The sequence below is a fragment of the Periplaneta americana genome, unplaced genomic scaffold (genome assembly GCF_040183065.1).
Source record: "Periplaneta americana isolate PAMFEO1 unplaced genomic scaffold, P.americana_PAMFEO1_priV1 scaffold_24, whole genome shotgun sequence".
NCBI lineage: Eukaryota > Metazoa > Arthropoda > Insecta > Blattodea > Blattidae > Periplaneta > Periplaneta americana.
Window position 1 is genome coordinate 1,573,286 of NW_027185505.1, and position 8,260 is coordinate 1,581,545.

At 35.9% G+C, this 8,260-nt stretch overlaps 1 non-coding gene across 1 annotated transcript; it reads right to left on the reverse strand.

Moving 5' to 3' along the window:
• Positions 1-7,792: 7,792 nt before the first annotated feature.
• LOC138693896 (5S ribosomal RNA) lies at positions 7,793-7,911 on the reverse strand. The gene has a single exon (XR_011330582.1). It is a non-coding gene; the product is annotated as a 5S ribosomal RNA (ribosomal RNA).
• Between the last annotated feature and the right edge of the window lie 349 nt (positions 7,912-8,260).

The window sequence follows — 8,260 nt, forward strand, 5'->3', positions numbered from 1 at the left end:
AGCAAACTTGTTCATAAAACTTATCGCTATTGCGTCACGTTTCGCAATTTTTCTAAAGTAAAAACAAAAACACGAACAAACGCCTACTCCTTTAACCTCATCGCTCTCTTATCTCTAGAATCCCGGGGGGTTGAGAACCTGAATTCTCTGTGGTGTGAAACAAAGCAACCCGCAGGAGCAATGACACGTTCAATTGTCCTAATAATAGAAAAAAAATTACACGTCATTTAGTGTATTCAGAACATTTTTACAGGACCGTGTAGGATATTCACTCTCCTGTCGAATAGTTTCGGCGGCTGGTAGGCGATACGCATTAATTAAAATAATACTTGCGTACCTTGTTCAGGACAGTGACTGTGCTACTTTCTTTCTTTCTTTCTTTCTTTCTTTCTTTCTTTCTTTCTTTCTTTCCTTTATTTGTAGCTTATTGATGACACCAGATGCCATAACGGAAATGCCGTGATGGTATGTTTGTTTAATATTCAAAATCAAGTGACAGACGCTATTTGACTTTGCGGTGGAGGGGATAGGGACCTGATCTCGGATGTTCCGAGAGATGCCGGCGCACAGTTGTCCAGAACGCAAAACTATGTAAGAAAATCAACTTCATCATAACCGAAGTTTAAGTAATATCTAGGCTTAAACAAAAGCTAGGCATTGTGCACAACAGCATACAAAACATCAATATCAGTAAGAGGTGGGACAAAACATGAGTTTTTTTTTTAAAGTCACGCTCTTCAGTTGATTTTTGTTCGTGGGGTCAGTGGCTGTTTTATACTGTTAAACCTTCCCTTATGGAGGTCATAGGACAAGATGTGTACTTTCATTTAATACGCGAAAAGCAATCTATAATACGTTAGCATTCATTTAATTGGCACGTTTACTGAGATTTGTGCAACTAGTTTTTTTTTTTTTTTTTTTTTTTACGACATATTTAACAGGCTGTGCATTACAAGTAAACCTGAGTTAACTTTCAATTCTTCTACCCACACATTAATCAAATATTAAACTCTATACGGCTTAAAATTTAGCTGCTACATCCTGCAAACTTAGATGTTATATTCATCTCTTGGTGGCGCTTTACGAATTCGACAGCAGCCACTTTTCAGAGTCTGGATGAAGGAGCTTAATTTCTCCAAGAAAAATTCAACACTTCTTGAACATATAATGAACAACTAAATTATGGAGTATATCCATGAATCTAGCATTTTGTTACCAACTGCGAAAAATATGGCAGGCTAGTCATCTTTTAGGAGCATAATTTCTATTAAAACATTAAAAATTATCAGAAAAACTAATTTTTCCCTAATTCCCTAATTACACGAGCATAATTCGTTTTTGCATAGATGCGTATAAAATTTCATGGAAATATGTTACATAGGGGAGAAATTATTAACTCTGTATAAATGTAGCCTCTAAACACAAGAAGTAGATTCCCATATAAAAACCATTATCTGAATTTATGCTACCTGTAACTATACTGTGTGAAATATAATGTAAATATTTCAGTTAAGATAGAAATTATTAATTTAGTCTATAAAGCACTTCCGATACAACTCTTCACACAATAATAATAATAATAATAATAATAATAATAATAATAATAATAATAATAATAATAATAATAATAAATAATTCTGAGCTTCAGTGCAAGAACTCTTTAACCCTCACACAGCTTGTTCTGAGAAAAATCAGTATTAAAGAAATTTATACACATTAAACAAATTGTAATGCTATATGTTGTCATGTCTCTTCTATCCCTCACGTGGAAACTTAGGCTTACACAGCAGCAAGAATAAGATAACAACGTTATTATCATCTGTCCTTTTATGGCTATACAGTTTTTGCAGTGAACTACAGAATTATTAACTATTATTATTACAGACCTGTTATTTTTTTCACTTTTTTCACACACACACACACACACACACACACACACACACACACACACACATCTATTATACTAAACATAAACCCACAAGAGAAAACAATACTTGTATTAACTGTAAACATTTTTCTTCCTTTCTTTATTTTTAGCAGAATCCTCCATTTCACCCTTTATCTCACTAGATGCGCTTCCCGCAGACATTCTTCATTATATGTTTCACACACCACTTCGTAACACTTGCAGCGGTTGACTTTTGTTTTCTTGTCTTTTTCTCTAGGGTATATTGTACATAGTGCTCGGTATCGGTGCTCGTTCACGTGATATTTTACCTTTGTTTTTCTTGCTAACTCCTGCCAATTTTTCTGATATTTCCCGTAGTTGATTGGTCAAGTACTGCGGATTGATTCCCGGTTATAACAAACACACCTACACTACATTCCAATGATTTCTGACTCGTTACTGCACATTTTAGAAACACTGTACGAAAGCACACACAGTCTCTCGTAAATCAACAGGTTACAACAGAGACTTACACTTGCAAACGCGTGGGGATTTCAGAAAATTTCTTACTATTTCAGTACCTTTAACTGTACAACAGATTTTGTTTTCTCGAAAAAGAAAGGTCAACGTTACTATTGACAAAAGACAGAAACGTACGATTACAATACCTTTATTTTAAACAATCTTAGAGGTGGTCTGGGAATTCCTAAACTCACCACGCGACTACTTAACCCTAGACAGGTAATCATCACTGTACTCATGTTAAAGGTAAGCATTCGTAATTTTTACTACTCACATTTTAATTAACTGAAATCAACTCAATATCACACATTTAACAACTTTTACACATTTCGTAGCCATTAGTGTTCATTTAATTTTAAGTTTGTCATAAAGTCTTTACGTTCATGTTATTGTCCTATTTACAATTAGTGCAAACAACAGCGCGATGTTCTCTGCAGAACCCCTTTTTGCAAAGTCCACAAAATGTTGTCATCATTCTCCTCTTCTTTGCAGGACATTTATAGCAAACAGTACGTTCACCATCTGGCTGCATTACCTGGCATTGTTGTTGCACAGCAATGTTCAGATGTTCTTCAATTGTTGCCCGCAGAGATCGGTGTAAAGTAGGACGTGCAAAGCGGTGCTGCATCCACGGTTTTGTCAGCTCTTCACACAATTGGAAAATGAATTGTTTTCTTGATATTGTTTTCTGAGTTCTTCTAACTATAAATTATCCATGAATTTATACTTGCAATATTTAGCATGTTGTAAAATATTGCTAGTGGCCAGCGCCTCGTCTTTCTATTGCAGGAAAGATTGTGGCACATTTGACATAGTGTATCTACACCACCTTTAGTCCCATTGTAATAATAATAATAATAATAATAATAATAATAATAATAATAATAATAATAATAATAATAATAATAATAATAAAGGCTTTACATATAACGTGTTGCTTACTGTTGTCATTGCAGTCCACGTCGGTGGGGGTGGGGGGGTTTCTTTCTCCTCCTCCTTCCTCTAGAAAGAGCAGTTACCAGGGTCTAAGGAAGTGAATGCCCTTTTCTTTCTGGGCTCATCCCTACATTTGTCTTAGCTCCTTAGGGAAAACCACGGAAAACCCTCAGGCTTGCGAATAGACTGAATGAATGAGAGGAGAAACTTTAAAGGTACGTGAAAACACGTCCATGCAAGGGAGTTGGGACTGTGAAAAATTGAATATGTGAAATCCAAGACTGTATTTGCCAGGCGAGCAAAGAAGAAGAAGAAGAAGAAAGGCTTACGTATGACGTGTGGCTTACTGTTGTCATTGCAGTCCGCGTCGGCCAGCGGTGGGAGGGGGGGGGTCAATATACCTGCACATATCAGTTCAAATTATAAAAACCTCTTAATGCTACTGCGGTACTATTCCATTGCCGAACACAATATGAAGAAATTAGCAGATCCCTGAACTGAACTCTTATTACTCTGAAATTACCGCGCAGTACAATTATAGCTATGACGCATTGCAAGCGTTAGTCACCATATCGATTTGCTAAGCAAATTTTATCCCTTTAGAGCATGTCCCCCCCCCCCTCCTCCTCCATATCAGCCAACAACATACTGGATGAAGAAGACTCCTGCAAAAGGGACGAATTAAGATTTAATTTTATTTTAATGATAGACTAACATTGCAAAGTTCCAAAATAATTTTTTGCATTCCTTCATTACACTAGTCGTACAAAATTGCGGTCGTATCTCGTACTATCTATACTAATAATAAATCTGTAGCCGAAATTTTTCTGGTAAGTTTCGATTTTCCAAAAGTAATTGGTCCTAACATATATAATTAACCACCCTGAAACCGAAAATCGCATTTTTGAAAATTTTGTTTGTATGTCTGTCTGTATGTTTGTTACCTTTTCACGCGATAATGGCTGAACCGATTTATATGAAAACTGGAATATAAATTAAGTTTGTTGTAACTTAGATTTTAGGCTATATGGCATTCGAAATACTTTATTTAAAAGGGGGGTTATAAGGGGGCCTTAATTAAATAAATCGAAATATCTCGCTTATTATTGATATTTGAGAAAAAATGTTACATAACAGATGTTCCTTTAAAAATGATTTCCGTTAAGTTTTATTTTTTTACAACATTTTGATAGGACTGATATTTAATGAGATAAATGAGTTTTAAAATTAAAATAACGCTATCTAAGACGGTGCAATGAATTAAGAACAAATGACTTCGTCTATAAGGGGCCTTGGACAACAACAATCGAAACAGGGGCCTTGGACATCAACAAACAATCGAAAGCTATTAAACATAGCCTACAGGGAATGTTTCTGTGTTTGTATGAAGTAATATCACAAGCTCGTAAATTAACTGATTTGTATAATTAGTTATTATTTCACCATTGGAAACTGTAGTTTCTCTAGATGGACATAATGCTATAATGTTATTACAGTAACGTCTGAGTAAATCGAGGACAGGTAAGATTAAAATAGCTTCTTATGCACAGAAAATTTGATAGGCTATTTTGTACATTCGTTTTCTGTATTTCTTAAAATAATATTTATGTACACGCATTTTAATCTCAGAGAATTAACGAACAACGAGAGTGTATTGATTTAGTATGCAGTAATAGTACTTTAGCTTGGCAATCCATTATTTTAATAATTCATATTTTAACTATGCTCAATTGAATCGTGTTAAAATACATAAAATATATATGCAATAAATGCAGTGCTAAAAAAAAATTGGGTAATATGCGAAGCAGATTATCTTGCGCTGTTGTAAAAGTTGTTCCATGGATCAGTCGTCCTATTTTAATTATGTAATTACTTTATATTTATTTCTAACAGGTGGAGCGGAGCGAACGGGTACGGCTAGCTAACAATAAGTGAGAACTTACAATACAACAACGACAACAACAACAACAGCTGATAATCTGAAAGGGAACATAGTAATTTGGGGTGAATTAAAATGCAGCTTCCATTCGTTTAAAATTTCTTTAAATTTTAACTAAATATTAATGTAGATATTACCTCTAAAGGTAAATGGGGGCATGTTTCACAACGCTAACAAATTACAAATTAACAATATACAATTAACAACGGAAATATTACATATGCTTGTTAACTGTGTTTCACAATGCAATCTTATTCACTTGTATGTTTTAACGAACTTTACAAAATCGGCGAAACAAACTTACAAATACGCATAATTGGTTGAACAAAATCGCCAACGACAGTTTACAAAAATCACTAAGGATCAGAGGTAAAGTAGCTGTAATTTTAGAACTATCGATGGACATGTTTATATTTTTTTATATATATTTTATTTAGATTTTGCTACATCGGCGACAACGGAGTTTCGCGGCATGCAATTGGTCGAGCATACCAATGCATTAATTAGCCTACGACTTAACTGACGAAAGTTAGCGCGAAATTCATTCAAATAATTGATAAATAATGGATTTGACCCACGTAGTTATATGCAGTTGATAGAGCAGCTAACATGTCCATCCATTAAAATCAACTTCGCTCTCTGCTGGTCCATCAGTATATTTTATTGTTTCATCCATAACCTCGCCAACATTAGGGAACCCAGCAGGAGGAGCATAAAAATCCTTTGCCCGAGTAAGCACATTCGGTGATCAATAACCCGCCTCGAGTTTTTTCAATCTTGTAACAACATCAACTACCATGTGTGAACTTTTGCACACTGTAATCTTATAAATTCCGTTCTTATCTGCTAACGCAGGGAACTGAGAGCTACTATGCAACCAATGCAGTTCTCGCTTTGTGGTTAGGGCACCACTTTTCCCTTTCAGATGTTGCATGTGATGTCCCATATCTTGTAGGAGAGATTACAGCGAAATGGGATTCGGAACGACTTCAGAATACTGCGTAAGTAATGCCGACATTGCATTATTAAGTGATTGGTTTTCGGTGCAAAGTTTTTCTTCTTTAAGTGCGAGTATTTATTAAATACGTTCCTCGTATATAAGAACTAACGCGGTATTCTGAAGTATAGCGCGGGATTCATTCGAAACCTTTCATTAATATTCGTACAATGATACGAACGTGGCCGGAAAATTCTACGTTAGGCCTAAATGCAAAATCTTCGTCTGAGTCGCTAGAACTACTCAATAACATCACAACTGCTTCAGTGTAATTCTTAATGGTACCCTGTTACTATAAAATTGATTTTATACATATGTGTTTATTTTTTTCATTCACAATTAGAAGCTATTTCAACAGGGCTACTGTAGAAAATGTGCTAACTTCACTAGTAAAGTTTAGTTTACACGTTTGTAAAATTACTCCTTCGTTGTGAAACAAACATATCACTTGTAAAGAGCGCAAAATTTCATTCGTAAAGATTTGATTTCCTTTGTACAGTCCACCTTTACAAACAAAGATTGTGAAACAGAAGTTTACAAACAGAGTTCACAATTTCCAAAGATTGTAAACTTTGTGAAACACCCCACTGGTGAATCAGCACGCCGAGCTCGATCGAAATACAACCAGTTACTATTATTTCCCTATCGTTTTTTGACATTTGATTCCGCGTCCTACCTCTTTCATTCGTTACTAACCAACAACGCCAATAGCAGAAGGTAACGCAAAAACAGTCACCGGTTCCCCGATGCATGGCTTTCTCTCTCAATGTCAACTGAGAGTTAAAAATATTCATTATAATATGCACTTTCCACTCACTCCTCAGAATGTCTTCTTTATTTTTATTTATTTATTTTTTAAGATATGTGAGCTACGTACTGTATGTCTGATGTTTTGCCATCGTACATTCAAATATTTATATTCACTGTACAGTACAGCGAACTGTTTATACTTACTGTACATGCTATAACTACTTCTCCCAACTCCGCTATTGCTATATTTCCTAAACTAAACGCTGATATTGAAATAACGCCTGGTCTGATAATGCAGTCTGTTTAAATTTCTACCGACCAAGTTCTGCCCTTCATCATGGGAAAACAACGAGCTTCTTTAAAGGATACAACTACTAGGACAGAGATATTTTCATTATGGAATTTGTACTACCCACTGAAATGTAGTAACTAATGGGATTTTAATTAGCCATATATGTACAGTATATTACATTCTTTACCTAAAATGTCTCTAACTTCTAGGGAGAGCGCGAGGTACGTTCACAATCCCCTGAATACATATTCCCTTCTTCGAGAAAACGCAGAGAAGTGAACCGTCTCATATGAATATGCTACCAGTCATAAGTTTCAATACGGAGCTGCAAGTACTTAAGAATTATCAATTACTCTACAATTATGCAGCGGCGTCATCATCCAAGCTATAGCTGGAATAGGGAAGGGAACATAATATCCCATAAGTCTTATTAGAACACGCTGGAAATAGTGACGTAAAAAAAAAAATCGCCAACGGCACGTGGTGTTCCCAAGCGGTCACCCATCCAAGTACTGACCACGCCCAATGTTGCTTGACTTCGGTGATCGGACGAGAACCGGTATTTTCAACATGGTATGGCCGTTGCCGATGAAACTGCGTAATCTGTAGGCACTTGAGGACGATGGGATTGGGGTGCACTCGATAAAACCTGCACTCGCTCACACACACACGTAAACTGCCTGCTTAGACTCTGTACCTAAATTACCAAGCTCGTTGGATGTCATTGGGATAGATGATAAATCTATCTATCAACGGCAGTTTGGTTACGTTTCAACGTCACACACTGCTGGATTGACACGGGATTAATAAAACAGCTAGTCGGCATTCTAAGTTAAGCCACAGGTGGATTGTTGTTCAACAGCGGAGCCTCCTTTCAACCACATGGTTGTGGAACTGTAGTCGGATTTTCGACATCATTTTCATGCCATACTACGG